General features: G+C 48.5%; 1 protein-coding gene across 3 annotated transcripts in view; it reads left to right on the forward strand.

The window, feature by feature from the left end:
- Positions 1–15,720, forward strand: part of Prkag2 (protein kinase AMP-activated non-catalytic subunit gamma 2) — a 252,269-nt gene that overhangs the window by 30,162 nt on the left and 206,387 nt on the right. Inside the window, exon 1 of one of the 3 annotated variants that reach the window (XM_055612652.1) lies at positions 13,128–13,162. The exons of the other annotated variants lie outside the window; for them this stretch is intronic. The gene's annotated coding sequence lies outside the window, so the exon portion shown is untranslated. Of the gene's footprint in view, positions 1–13,127; positions 13,163–15,720 lie in introns of those variants that run through there. 3 annotated transcript variants of the gene reach the window in all.

A 15,720-nucleotide genomic window follows, 5' to 3' on the forward strand; every position in this document is an offset into this window, starting at 1 on the left:
AGCATTCAAACACATGAGTCTATTGGGCCAATCTTGTTCAAACCACCACAAAGCATTTGCTTTGCAAGCTTGTGGACCTGAGTTGGAATCCCAGCACCTACTTACAAAGTTAGGCAAGGGGGTGCAAAGATGGCTTACCAATTAGAGCACTGACTGCTCTTCCAGAGGACCCAGGTTTGATTCCCAGAACACACATAATAGTTCCCAACAGTCTTAACTCTAATTCTGGGGGATCTGATGCCCTCTTCTGGTCTCTGTAGGCACCAGGCATGAAAGTGGTACACATATATAAATACATATAGGCAAAACACCCATGCACATAAGATAAAATTTTTAAAAGTTGGGCATGGACATGCACTAACTCCCGTGCTGGGGAGGGTGGAAACAAGAGGATTTCTGGGTTTTCCTGGGGTCCCAGTTGCCTTAAAAGACCCTGTCTCAAGAGAATAAGACATAGATTGTGACAGACAGGGTACTTCTGTCCTCCTCTGGCCTCTGTACACATTTATGCATCACACACACACACACACACACACACACACACACACACACACACACCCCACAGGTATCTGGGCACAGACCCTCACATAGGGTGATGACATGTGAAGATGAAGGCTGAGTGAGACTAGGGGATAGACATCTTGGATCCTCTCCCTACCAGGGTGCCTGTGCTGTCAAAGATGGAGGGTTTCCTGGGATGTGGGGCCTTTTGTGTTATCCCGAGACTGTCTAGAACAAACCAACCTCACCGGCCATGCTGAGCGCTGGCCAGGAGCTGCTGTTTGCTCCAAGCTTGCTGTGTAGTTTGGAGGCACTTTGGGACAGGAAAGGGAGTGCAGGGGTCTTAGGACAGGAAGGAAGCGTGACCTTGCTGATGATGACAGGAGCTTGAAACACCTTGTCTGAGGGCTGGAAAAGCCCTCACCTAAGTGTTTGTTCCAATAGAAAGGACATGCTGAACAAACACCCAGCTTCAAGTGGGAAGGCAACCAAGGGTGGCGGCAGGCTGTGGGACAAACAGCTAGGGAGTTTCCTGTCTCTCTAAAATGTGGCCCTCTGTGTAGTCTGTGTTTCTCCTGCTGAGGCAAAGCCATTGTCCCTCTCAAGCCCTTGTTGGCCAGAGAGCCTGGCACATAAGAACTATCCCTGATGTACTTTTGAGTTAGATCCAGCTGAGAGGAAGCACACAGCAGCTGTGTGGCTCCAGGAATGGAAGGTTATGTGTGTTTATGAACAGGTCACCTTTGTCACATTGTTTTAAAGATATTTGGTAGCTGGGTAGCCAGGTGTGGTGGCACACCTGTGATTGAAGCAGCAGAGGTACTGAGATGGGAGGACCATCGCCTTCCAGACTAGTACCAGTTGTAGAGTAGGACCCTGTCTCCAAAACAAAAACAAACAACATCTGGGCTAGTAATCCGGGTACATGGCTTTCCATCATAGCAGGTTATCTCAAGCTCATAAGAATTCAAATACAGATAGGTGGGGAAAATAGTGAGTATGAGCTGAGGTACCTGCAGAATCAAAAGACCCCAAGTGCTGGGAAGCAATAGACAGACTTTTGGGATGTTTGTGACAATGTCTGTCTTTGGTAGCCTAGGCTAGCTTTGAATTTGATTCCAGCCAAGGATAACCTTGAACTCTTGATCTTCTTGCTTCTACTTCGTACGTGCTGTAACTTACAGTCATGAGCCACAGACTTCTCTCTTGTACTAATGGCCTTGCCCCAGGTCCTGTTTATTTTGGGAACCCCAGGCTGAAGGATCAGTTTCTGCTTGGGTCTGTGCTGTGACAGAGACAAGAAAAGGGTATCAGGCACATGACAGTTTTTTTGAATAAAAAAAATTTAATTTAAATTTTAATTTAAATTAAATTAATTTAAATTTAATTTAAATTAATTTAAATTTTAATTTAAATTAATTTAAATTTAAATTTTGTTTTACATACATGGATGTTTTCCCTGAATGTGTGTGCAGTGCCTGAAGAGGCCAGGAGAGAGTGTAGAATCCCCTGGGACTGGAGTTATAGACAGTTGTGGGCCACCATGTGGGTGTTGGGAATCGAACTTAGGTCCTTTGGGAGAGCAGCCAATGATTTTAAGCATCTCTCCAGTCCCAAGACAGTTCTTATGGCTCTGCTGGGAAGCAGCACACATTGCTTCCGGGCCAGGCTCATGCATGGCCAGTCATGATGGGGGATGGAGGGGCTCCACGGGGAGGTGATCAAGGCCCATCATGGCTTAATGCACTCTAGCCACCGGGTAGGAACTCTCTGCACTTACCATCAGCCAATCTGATGACCTCATATATTATCCTTCAGTATTGTTCCCAAGCAATGCTGGGAACCCAGGGACTATGAACCAGTCACAAGTGTCTCCTCAAACTGGGATGTCAGTAGCTGGGGTGAGGCTCAGTTAGCATAGTGCCTGCCCAGCATCCACAAGGCCCTGGGTTCTGTCCTCACACTGAATAAACCTTCCTCAAGCATTGAGGGAGAGGCACGAGGACCAGGAGTTCAAGATCATTCTTGGTTATATGAGGAGTGAGAAGCCATCCTGGACTAGTTGAAGATCCTATTTGGAACAATCAAGGATGTTCAGGGAATCAGGATGACAGAGTAGAAACACAAGGAGAACAAAATACATCCTGAACTGGGATCCTTGACTGAAGCCAACCACAAAGCTTCCAGCCATGGAATATTATAAACATCCTGAGCTCAAGTAATCCCCACTGCTCGTGAATAACAGAGTCCCATTTTTTCATAAGAGAGGACAGATTTCTGACTTCCTCTTCCCTTAGAGCCCCTTCTGACCCTTCCCTGCTTCTCATTGCAAGTGAGGTGGCTGAGCTGAATCAGTGGGACTTCAGGCTGTAGGCAGAGCCCCTGTCTGAGTCCCAGCAGTTTGGATTTAGTAAGTTATCACGAGTGGGATCAATGTTTTGAACATGTTTACTTCTGGCTGAGCCACTAAGGGTAGGTCTGAACTCCTTCAAGTTGGTACCCTCCAGAGCTGCTCTGGGCTCCTGTCTCTGGGCTTAGCCCAGGATGGGGATCCTAGAACCAGGATAAGAAGGGTTTCAGAAACAACCTGAGGCAGCCAATTTCTCCACCTCTGCACACACATCCTAATCCTCACCCCCACCCCCAACATCCCCTGTACTGCTACTTCTGCAGGTGAAATGTGCAGTGACAGCCTCCCACAGAGACTGACAAGGCCCAGGGCGTAGGTCTCACTACTTACCATCTACATTTTTGTCCCAGACTTTCTGGGCAGAGAGAGATTTACTGTGGTGCCAGACGCTGGGTGAGTGCCCATAAATAGGTGTGTTCTGCAGCCTCTATTTGTAAGAAAGGTTGACTTCTGTATTATGGGCTTCTAACTCTGATGTTTTCTTGGGGGATGGCATGCAATCAACTCTTAGCAGCCGGGAAAAGCTTCTTTTTAAAATGGCCAACCTGGCTCAGCCCATGTTTAATGTTGATTCAGTTTTTGGAAAGAAGACCCACTATGGAATCTCTTAGCTAAAAAAATGGCTACAGGTTTTTCCTGCTCTTCCCAGTTTCCTGCTCTTAAACCTGGGTAGCTGAAAAAGGTTCACACTGGCTGGGAGGAAAGTGGCCCTGTGCCCTGGTCACTTTGCCTGTTTCTGACAAGCTGAGGTCAGGGGGCATTTCAACAGCAGAAGCTGGGTTTCCTGAGTGACAGGCCGAGAGCCAGCTCCTGGCAGGACTCAGGAGTTCTAGATATTCGGGGCACTGCCTCCATGAGCTAAGAGGTTGCTAGAAGGCCAGCTTTCCTGTTTGCTCTTTGAATCAGAGCCAAACATTTGCCATTATGGATTCATGGTGCCCCCTTCCCTCCAAGAGCGATTTGCAAGAAGGGAAGGATCTGACTGACTTGCAGGGTACAGGTTGAAGTCTCAGGGCTGGGTGCACAGGGCCGCCTGGTTGCTGTGCTGAGTGACCCTCCTCCCTGCCCACCCACCTCATGCCATGTCCACCTTGCCTGAGGGCTGCTGAGCCTTGCTCCTAATTGTCCTGAACCTCCTCCTGCTTTCATATTCTGCCCAAGCCTGCAGCACGGCACTCAGCCTGGACCTGCCCTTCTCTAGCACCCCTAGTCTGACCTATTCCCACCTAGTTCACTGGAGTCCCTTTCTCTATGCGGCTGATAGCAGAAGCATGTCTGAACTTTGATTCCGTGCCTGACTCCAAAGCTCCCTCAGGATAGGGCAGAGCCTGGCAAAATCAGAGCTCACTAGCTATGATCAGCAAACTGATGAGGAGAGACTGAAGTATCAGCAAAGCTTCTGAAGCCCTGTCCCTGACCCACTGAGGCCACATCATCATAGGCTAGAGAATTTCATTCTCCTGAGTGTGCATGTTCAGGCTGTGATACCAGCCCAGGCTTGGTAGGACCTGAGTGTCCTACTCCAGACATGACCAAAGGAGAGTTACCAGAACCTCCGGTGATTTACTTTCTTCCATTTTCTATTTTGTTTAAGGTTTACAATCTTGGTGGTTCCTTCCACTTTCATCTGTTATAGGCAACACCTCCAATTGGGGTCTGTTTAACATCCAATGCACACTTCACCAAAATGGACCACATTACTTTGTAAAACTTGACATGTGTGTGTGTGCATTAGTACAAATGCATATGTGTGCGTTTTTAAAAGATTTTATTTTGATATTTGCTTATGTGTGGGTGTGTGTCCAGTCCTCTGCAAGAGCAGCACATGATTTTAAGCTCCAATCTCTAGCACTGTGGATTTAACCCTTACTGCACCCTGAAGTAGGTATGTCTGTCAGTCTCCTTGGACAGCAGAGGAAAATGAGGCCTAAGTGGTCAAATGTCTTTCCTCCAATTGTGACACTGGTAAATGACAACAGTAGGATTTGAACAGAATCCTATACTTTTGAATACTTTTGAATAGAAAAGTAGACTCCATTTTGAAGGGCAGGTAAGGCTCTCACCCTCTACAGTGTACTCAGGAAGATGAGCCTGCAGTGCCTAACACAGGGTGGCCTTGTTGAGGCCAAGTATGTAGAGAGCAATTTAAATTTAGAACATGGCTGTTCTAGCAAGAGATCATATCCAAAGACCTTCTAGGTCTGTGTGATACAGCTGGAATACAAACATACCTTTAACCCAGGAGACAGAGGCAAGCAGATGTGAGGTCAAGGCCAGCCTCGTATAGAGCAAGTTTCAGGTAAAGAAAAGCTTAGGTCCAGGTGTGGTGGTACACACCTTTAATTCCAAACAATGAAGGTAAAGTTAGTTTGTAAAAGGAAGCACCCATGTTTAAAATGGATGTTTATTTGAGTGGCAGAAAAAAAAAGTGACAAATCAGAGAAGATTTGACAGAATAGGATACATCCAACTTCCAAACGAAAGCTATTAAAGGGGCAATGCAGACAGGGAAGAGGCAGTTTTACCAGGACAAATATACAGAGACAGGTTGAAGAGAGAACAAGCTAGACATAGGTTAAGACAGAATGAGAGAAAAGCCAGACTGAATAAGTTACCTAGGAGAGGAGTTTGAGCTAGAACAGCTGAGTTGAACCAGCCAGCCCAGAGCATGGAAAGAACAAGAAAGGGTGAGCTTATTCAACAGTACGTCTCACAGGCTGAAACATTCTAGGCCTAGGTTAGATTGTACAGAGGCTAGAAGCTTCCAGGACTAGGCCTAAATTAGCAGGCAGAGGTAATAAGCCTGCCAGACAACAAATGAATCAGGCAAATAAAAGTTACTTTTGCAAGTGTGGAAAATTGTTAGGCACCCATTGTGTTCCCGTGGATTGGGTTAAGTGGCAGCCCAAGTTTCCTGCTCAGCCACAAGAGTTAGGTGTGATTTAGGTCACAGACCTTCAGAACTGGAGTACCTGAGATGAGCCAGCCTGTCGGCCATTGACTGCACATGACCTAACACCCAGTCTAGCTTGCAGCTGAAAGGGAGACCTAGTTGCAGCACCTCAGAGCCTTCTAGAACCTTTGTAGTCTATCTGGGACCAAAGAGAAAGATAGTACTAGGGAAGGCCTTACTGACTGTGAAGGCCTCGAGGCACTGGCTTTCCTACCCCACCTCCACCTTATTCTTTTCATGAAGCCCTTATTTAGAAATCTGCTTCAAAAGCAGAATTTTTTTTTTCCTTCTGGAAACTTCTCCAGTGGCTGCTGTCGACTCCAGCCTGCTTGTTCCTCGTCTCTGTGACTCCCTTTCTGAAGTCCAGTGCTGGAGCCCTGTCAGGGGTATCCTCTCTGTCTTCTCTTTTTCTTGTGTCTGAGCTTGAGTCTAGAAGGAGACCCAAGAGACAGAGCAGGGGCAACCTGTCCCAACCAAGAAACAGATATATAAGTACATTCTTCCTTGTGCCCATGCTGTGAGTAGACTCCTGTCCCAGACGCAGCTCTCACTCCTCAGGTCTGAGGAGCTTTACGCTGGCTTGGCGGGTGAACTCGTGTGAGACAGTCACATTCAGTCAGGGGTGGTGGAGCAGTGGAAGGAATATGTGCCTCTTATACAGTAGTGGAGACCTTAATCTAAAATGATGTGAGCAGAATTTCCTGTGTTATGGGTGTATCAGTCGTCCGGACAGGGACAGACAGAGGCAAGGCCTGGACCAAGATGAATATGAGTGTGTGTGTTTGTGCATGTGTGCGTGTGTGTGTGTGTGTGTGTGTGTGTGTGTGACTATGTCTTATTAATGCCAAATCCTTAATTGCCATGCATCATCTCTTGGTTTTTTTTAGAGAGTATTTATTTATTCTGTATACAGTGTTCTGTCTTCATGTACACCCGCACACCAGAAGAGGGCACCAGATCTCATTTTAGATGGTTGTGAGTCACCATGTAGTTGCTGGGAATTGAACTCAGGACCTCTGGAAGTGCAGCCAGTGCTCTTAATCTTTGAGCCATCTATGCATCATCTTATGACAAAGGGCTCCACTGCACGCATGAAAAAACCCTCTCACGTCTGACTTCTGATCCTTGGATTGTACACGTCAGGTTGGTTCAGCCACGTGCAAAGTGGATGGGGCTAGTCTCTTCTTCATCAAGCATAGAGGGTAAGAATCAGGTGTTTCCTGGTTCTCACCTTGGCCTACAGCTGCTAGCTGAGGGATTGCAAGACCTAGTGGTCTTGTGGGACTAAGGGTTTATTGTGTGTGAGCTCATTTGATAGCGGTGAGTCCGTGCTTTGGCAGGTGGCACATTCAAACACTAATGAGCGCTACAGTCCACGCATGAACTTGTGGTACACACAGCATGCTTTGAATGAAAGGATCAGGCTGGTCTACACGCTTGTCACAGAGGAACTGGTGACCCTGGGGCCAGTTTCCACATGTGGGATTCCAGGCAGTAGCCCGAGGCTCTTTAAGACTGCTCAGCATTCAGAGATGGCTTCGAAAGATGAAAACAACTGTTCTATGAAAGGCACAGCATAAGTATGGAGAGATCTAACGTCTTTGCCGTTCCGGAGACTATCTTGAACCCAGGCTGCATGCATGTTGCTCAGCCACTCCTCCTCAGAGCTCAGCCCCAGCCCCTTTTCTAGACTTTGTATTTAGAGACAGGGTCTGCTCCATTCCTTACCCAAAGTGACCTTGAAGTTTCTGCCCTTCTACCTCAGCCTCCTGAGTACCTGGAGTGACAGGCCTGCTCTAGCAGCCGGCTCCGTCTAGGAATTCTAGAACTGTTTGACAAGAGTGCCAGGAACTGGCTGTGTGGTGAGCTTGGCACTCTAATCTCAGAGGTCTGGCAAACATCCTAGTTACTGTGGTAAATGTTGGAGGTTTCTGGCCCCGTGAGAGGACCAAGATAGCTACGACAGAGTGGCATGACACAGACAAAAGAAACCTTAGAATATTTTTCAAGCTCCTTTGATAATTTTAGGTGTCAGGTCAGACCTGTTCTGGGTTTCAGGGGAAGTTTCACTGCTGCCCTCTGGCAGATTTTCCCTGAGCTGCACTTCTGTTTTTGTTTGGTTTTTGCAGAAATCAAACCCAGTGCTGTGTCAGGTGTGTCGCTACACAGTGACACTCCTAGCCCAAAGGTTTTTGTTGTTTTTAATGGCAGAGATCCACAGAAGGGTCATTTGAGGTTAAGGGCTCAGGTCAGTGGGATCTGAGCTGAAGGGCAGCATGGGGACAAGCCAGCTATGCAGGGGTTCTAGCCCTCCCTGAGCTGCCTGGCTAGCCAGTCACTGCACAGTCCTAAGGTTTCCTGCAGGATCCAGTGGACCTCTCCAGAGGGTTGGTGTCCAGTCACCATTTCAGAAGCCACTAAACCACTCTGCGTAGCACACAGAGTTGCTGAGTACAGGAATGATACCTGGACAGAGCCCCCTCTTGCTTCTGCATCACACTAACTGCTGCCCTGGCCTCTGGCCGCCCCGCACAGACCCTGCAGGCCTGATAGTGCAGGCTGTAAGGTAGGGGTAGCAAAACACCACGGAGAGAGAACAGAGGTTCATTGAGCAGCATCTCTGTATTTAACTTACAGGTGCATGGCTAAAGATGGTGTGGGGCCAGGCAAGTGTTTGTGCTAGGTCCTACAGTCTGTTATCCACGGATAGGAGTAGAAAGCACAAGATTTATACAAGTGTGCTCCGGATTTCTGGTTTTCTGTGTCACTGGTATGGCTCAGGAAATATTGTGCATAGCTTGAGATTTTCTGTGTTTCGTATCTTTGAAGACAGTGTTTCAAACTTTTTTCTTTTTTAATTTTTCTTCACAATTTATTCATTATATATCTCGATTGAAGCTACCTCCTTCAACTACCCCCAGTCCTACCATGATGAGCTTGTTAAGTCTCATCAGGATTACTTGGATCCTCTTCCTCCGTGGCCTGGCAAGGCTGCTGATGCATTCAGGGCTGCTGATGCTGATGATTCAGGGCCAAGTTATCAGAGAGCAATCAACTGAACTCATGGTAGCGGCAGCCCCTGTTCCCCTCACTCAGAGATCCACATGGAGACTGAACTGCCAATCGGCCACATCTGAGCAGGAGGTCTTGGTCCTCTCCATGCATGGTCCTCCGCTGGTGCATCAGTCTCTGCAGGACCCCCTGGGCTCAGATCTTTTAGTGTTTTTGGTATCTTTCTGGGGTTCCTGTCCCCTCCATGTCCCTCTAAGCCCAATCCTCTCTTCCTCCATAAGACTCCCTGTACTCTGCCCAAGTTTGGCCGTGAGTCTCAGTATCTGCTTTGATCCCCTATTGGGTAAAACCTTTTAGAGGACCCTCTATAGTAGGCTCCCATCCTGTTTCCTCTCTTCCACTGCTTCTGCTATCTATCCTGTTAGCCATTCTGAATGAGATTTAATAGTACTACCTCAAGGTCCAGCTATACACTCCTGGGCCTATACCCAAAAGATGTCCCACCATTCAATAAGGACAGTTGCTCAACTATGTTCATAGCAGCTTTATTTGTAGAATAAATAAAGCTTGTAGAATAGGCAGAATCTGGAAACAACCCAGATGCCCCTCACCGGAGGAGTGGGTACAGCAATTGTGGTACATCTACGCAATGGAATACTACTCAGCTATTAAAAACAAGGAATCATGAAATTTGCAGGCAAATGGATGGAACTAGAAGAGGTCATCCTGAGTGAGGTAACTTGGAAACAGAAAGACAGCCATGATATGCATGCCCTAATAAGTGGACCTTAGCCATATTTGACTAGTTTTCTTACATAGCCCTGGACCAGCTTGCTGAGGTATAACACAGTGGGCTCTTCCCTCCCCATCTATAGACAATGAAGAAGGTGCCCCACAGACTTGCCCATTGGCCAGTCTGATGGAGGGAATCCTTCAGTGGAGAGTCCCTCTTCTCAGGTGTGTCAAGCTGACAACCAAGACTGCCCATCACAGTGACCATGGTGACTCAGCTTCTCAGAAGCTCGGTTTCCTTGTTGGAAAAAAGCTTGAGGGAGGAAGGTGGGGAAATAGCTCAGTTAGCACGCTTACTTTGTAAGCATGACCTGAGTTTTTTATCTACAGAACCCACGTTAAAGGAAAACAAAACCAAAAACTGATAGGAGTGGGGCAGTCCATGCTGGAGAGTGCTGGGGAGGCAGAGTCAGGGGATCTCAGGGCGCCTTGCTGAACTCTAGCTGAATCCATGAGCTCCAGATTTGGTGAGGGGCACTGCCTCAGAAACCAAGGAGGACACCGAGTGTCCAGCTCTGGACTCCACACATGTGGACTGGAATGGCAGATGATGCATCTTGAATTCTGAATACAATGAAAACATCAAAGGCAAGAGGGGACTGACTGTCAGCCTACAGTTGCCAGGAAGGGACCTTCACTGGGCTGGGGCCTCAATAGGGGGGAATTTTGGATTCTGTCCTGCTGGTAGGCCAAGATTGTGAGGACTTTGAGTGAGCTGTGGGCAGGCCCAAGAGGTGAGAGGATGAGGCTTCTTTGGGCTATATCCCTACAAAGAGTTTGTCCTATAGGCAGCTGGAGCTGGCAAAGCTTCTCTGTTTTTTTATTGCTTTTCCCTCCATTGAGGTTTGGGAGGGGTACTGAGAGTGACATTTGGAGAAGTAAGAGGGAGAAGCTGGGGTTTGTGTTGGGGACATCGCATTATGGCTTCTTCTGAGACTGGGAGGTACCAGCAATGATGTTCAAGTTCCGCCAGGACCTTCTATCTAGTGGCATTTGTCTTCCAAGAGAACTGACCTCTGCCTTCTAAGGTGAGAAGGCAGACAGGCTCATATCCCAAAGGGGAAAACGTAGACCACATAAGCATTCAGTGGAGGCTGTAGGAGTAAGACTCTACACAGGTGAAGAAAGGCTGCACGTGTGTGCAGAAGTTTCAGGGCACAGTACTTGTCTTTGCTCCTCAATATCTCCAGTGATAACCTGACCCAAGACGAGAAATCACTGGCAGGCAGAGCTGGGGAAAACCATTGCTCCCCATAAGTCATTCTCAGGCTCGTGCCTCCAAGTAAAGCAAACCTTCACTTGTTGGTACCCTTTATCCCCCTGGCATTTCCAGTTTTTTCAGGCAAAACAAATTAGCTTCCCCCCCCCCCAATCCGGGCTTGTTTATATGCTTTGGAATAAAGCACAAAGAAAATAAAGCAAGTCCAGCTCACCCAGCAAGGCTAGTTGGAGAACCAGCAGGAGAAAATATTGAGATTGGCTGCATCTCTGGTAGGCCACTCACATCATGCCCAGGGGGCTGGTTTCAGGATGTCAGCCCTTTGCTCAGTGGTATATGGCATGGCTTTTGCTAAGCTCTGTGTTTATTCTGGTGCTGCCCTCTGGTTCTAGAATAATAGTGCACATCTCAAGCTGATGCTCATTTTGTCCAAATGCTTGTTCATCCATTATCCCAACAGCAGCCCTGGGAGATGCTCAGAGCCGATATTTCCACACAGATGGTTTTCTAAGAGGCAGGACTGAGGCCCAGAGAAATGACTGAGCCGTGGCACAGACATGGGTTGTGGTCACAGAACTTTACAGTTTAGGTCTGGAAAGGACCTTGAGGTACATCATGTCACACATTACTGAGGTTACAGAAGAGAAAAGAGAGCTTCAGCTAGCGTGATGCTTTCTAGTTGCTTGGCTTCTTTTGGCAGCTGGAACCAGGGCCTGGCCTCAAGGGTGCTTGCTCCTCCACATCCTTTCCTAACCCTCAGGCTTTGAATTCTTAGCTCTCAGAATGATCCACCAGGTGAATAGTGGCTGCCTGTTGCCTTACTGGGCTGAAAGTGACCTCAAGAAAGCCACAGGCTTGCCTAGCTCTGTCGGTAAACTGCTTGCCACACCAGCATGAGGGTCTGGGTTTGACCCCCAGGATTCACATTAAAAGCCAGACATAGTGGCATACACTTGCACTTGCAGTCCAAGTGCTGGAAGGTGTCGACAGGAAGGTTTCTGAGCTCATTAGCAACCCGCTTAGTCCAATCTGTGAGCCCCAGGTTCTGGAGAGACAGACATTCTCCAAAGCACAAGGTGAATGACTCCTGAGGGACATCTGAGCATGTCCTCATTTACACAGACATCCACACATCCCATAATCTTACGTTATCCAAGGTTGTCTTGGGTAACATTCATAGCAATCTTTGATGGCATCAGGCATACCTTTGGGCATTGAGAGTCTTTTGAAAGGTCCCAGGACTTGCTCTAATCAGGTGTAGTGGGACACACAGACAGGGGAATGCCTGTTATGAGGGAACAGCTGTATCGTACTCTGGCCCCTTGAAGACAGTAGGTAGAGCCCACCATGCCGAACCACTCAGGAAAGTGCCAGTCTTGGTCAGGAGGCAGAGTGGCCAGGAAAGGAGTGACAGAGGCTGCTTCTGTGCTTCTGAAGGGGCAAACAGGTAGCAAAGGCATCAGAAAACAGGAACAACATGCAGGCCTCATGTCACCTGCAGGGGCATGGCCTTGCTTTGTCTGAGTGGAGTTGAGGGATGTGGTATCCATGAGGGTTTCACTAGCAGAGCTTCTTTGAGGTTGGAGCAGTCGTTCTTGCAAGAGAGAAAAGCTGCATGCTCTGTCCTCCAAGGACAAGGATTTCCTTGGGAGTCCTGATGTAGCCTGACTGCAGAAGGCAGCCTGCTGTTTTCCTCTAAAGTTAACTAGCCTTTGCTGGCAGTTCTGTGGGGACAGGATGGGGGGCCGTGCTGCCATTCTAGACCTCAATTCCTTCCTCTGTTCATCCCGCTGCCTGTACTTCCATGGCTCAGCTCTGCCCACCCTCCTGCTGGCTGCCTGTGTGGCACAGTTGCCTCCTCAGCAGGCAGCCCCCAACACAGGTGCTAATGACAGTCTCCTGCAGTCCTGACAGACAGCAAGGGTGTCTGCCCGAGCTCTGCCATCATCTCAAGCAACAAACTAGCTTTAACCAACAGGACTGTCGCCTGCGCTGTCTCAGGCCAGCTCACGCTGTCTGCCAGCTGCTTGTTGCGCTGCTCTGGGAACTGGGAACACGCCCAGCTCCAGTCCCCATCTGTTGCAGGCGTGAAGCAGCAGCTCCTGAGAGCTTCTAAACCTTAGAAATCGCCTGAGCTGAGGGGGTCATGAAACCCCGTCTTGGATTGGCCTTTGGAAGGTGAAGGCAGGATCTGTCAGAGCTGAGAGAGCAGCTTGTCTGCCGCTACTCCTCCTACAGCATCCAGAAGAGGAGACCTTGGGACCCCTGGGGCTGAGTAAGCACACCTTCCTGGCTGAATTCCTAAATGCATGGTGGTTGCACGCTCTCCTTGTGCCCATGTTTCCTTCCGTGGTGCATCTTTTCACCTCTGTATGCAAGACTGATGTGGACCGGGGCTTTGTTCTCCCAGAGGCTCTTATATAGTTAAACACCTCAAGGCTGAACAAAACACTCCTTCGCTCCACTGGAGCTGTATGTCTGCTCCTTACATAACTTTTTCTCCCATGACTTAAAGGGAATACCTTAGGAGGTAGGATGTGTATGGGGGCGTGTTCATCACTATTCCTCTGCAGAGATGGCCCCCTTCCCTGCCAGGCTCGGGGAGGGAGCAAAGACTGGGCTGTCCACAATAAGTTCTGATTTGAGGGCTTCTCCCCACCTCCCTCCTCTACCTCTGCTTCCCCTTTCCTGAATCATTCATTCATTTTGACTCAAATGGAAAAGACTGGGAACAGTTACAGGGGACTTTGGGTCTGGCCCATGCTGTCTCCTGGGGTTGTCTAGACCACAAACACATCAAGGGCTGGCCAGTCCCCCGCTGGAAGGTGGGGCCTGCTTGTTGCCTGTCTGACTTGAGGAAGAAGATGTTAAGTAAACTGAAGTGGTTGGGAAGGCAAAGGGAGGGAGGGGGAGCAGGGAAAGGAAGGTGGGAGCTCTCCGTTCTGCAGCAGGAACACAGCAGGCTGACAGCCCAGCTGCTAGAGAGCCTTCTGGAGGGACAAGCTGATCTGGGGCCTGGCAAGGACCCAGAAGCTACAGGGGCCCTGCCCACCCACCCTCCTCCGAAATGAAACTGATGCATCATGCTTACTGTGAGCCACTGCTATCTTGTTTGGGTTTTTGTTTGTTGCTTATGATTCCCTTCCACATGCTGAACCAGTTATTCCCAAAGAAAACTTCAACATAGAACCGTGATCCCACTCCCTGACCCTCATGCCCTGTGATTAGGAGCAATTCCCTGGGTGTCATAGGAAGGCTTGAGGTTCAGTGCTGTTTCTAAGTAACAGCCCAAGGTAGGAGAGAGGAGGCACTAAATGACTCGAGAATGTCAAGCCGGTAACAAATCTACATCAGCTCAGTATAGACTTCTGGAGGGGCCTGTTCCCAGCAAGCATCATCAGACCTGGAGATACACAAGGCTTAGGCCAAAGGCTCCGAAAGTGCACAAGGTTCCCAAATGCACACAGAAGAGAATTTCAGGTGTCATTCAGTGTGAAGAGTAAGGGTAATGTGAGGGGAGCTTCAAAGCAGGGGTTCAGTCAGCCAGCCAGTGGCTGTCCTAGGGATTTGACACACAGGTAACAGGTGCAGTGGTTCCCTGAGGCCCATGACTCCTTTACCTTGCTCCTGACATTTGCTTTCTGGACCCAAAACAGAAGCCAGGTCTAGGGACTCCTCACCTTTCTGGCTGCTTCTCCAATGTGCATGGGAAACATCCAAATACTAGATAAACCTGAGGTGAGGTTTTGGTTGGATTCCGTTTGGCTGTTGGAATATTTCAGTCTGACAGCAGGCCTTGAGGCAGGTGCAGACTCATAGAAGAGGAAACTGAAGTTAGAAGGTCCAATTCCCTGGTGAACTGATGGAGAATCTGGAATAAGGAGGGTACTTTTGTTTCCCCTGAAGTCATAAACGCTGAACCCTAAGAGAAGCCTGGTGTCCAGAGGCCTGCCTGGTCTTTATACTAGGGAGCAGGGAACAGAGCAGCCAAGGATGGCCACTAGCGGACCAGATCCCTGGGCTGAGCTTTGTCACCAGCTTCCATGCCTGGTCCCTCACTGGATCCTGTCCTCAGGAAGGTTTTAAACCCAATGCTTGACTGAAACTAAGTCAAGAAGCATTCAGAGAAGAGGTGTTTGGTCTTGATCTCATCCACTAGTGGTACTGTCTGGCCAGGGTTCCCTGAAAACCCTGAGTGCTTTGATTTTTTTTTTTTTGTAGCATCCACTTGTGTGTGTGTGTGTGTGTGTGTGTGTGTGTGTGTTAATGTGGTATGTGTGTGTGCACATGCATGTGATCAGAGGACAACCTGGGGGAGTCGTCTCCCTTCTACAGTGTGGGTTCCTAGGATCTACCTCAGGTCATCAGGCTTATCAGCAAGCACTTTTACCTACCGAACCACCTTGATTTGGTTCTTTATTTAAGTCTGAGGATAACTAACGCAACTCCTGGGTTTCTCAGCCCCTTCTAATCTATCAAGTCTCTCATCTCACAGGATGCTGTAGAGATGCATCTTGCCCACCTCCTTCTAGCAGAGCCTTCCATCACTCTGACTAAGCCCGGGAGCTAATCCAATCGGTATCACTGCTGCATGTTTTCCCCTGTGCATTATTGAGTGTTGTGTTCTGCCAGTCGATTCAAGTGATGGCTCCCAGCAATCAGCTGAGGTTTTAATGCCTGTCTCTATCTAGTTCCTTGTTATCTCGTAAGCAGCGGTTGCAGCTCACATTTACCAACCGCATGCTAGGCACCGGCTCCACGCTTGTCTTTTTGTTTGTTTGGTTGGTTTTGGTTTTGGTTTTGGTTTTGGTTTTGGTTTTGGTTTTGGTTTTG

This window comes from Psammomys obesus, unplaced genomic scaffold (genome assembly GCF_907164565.1).
Source record: "Psammomys obesus unplaced genomic scaffold, mPsaObe1.curated_primary_1811, whole genome shotgun sequence".
In the NCBI taxonomy this organism is placed as follows: Eukaryota; Metazoa; Chordata; class Mammalia; order Rodentia; family Muridae; genus Psammomys; species Psammomys obesus.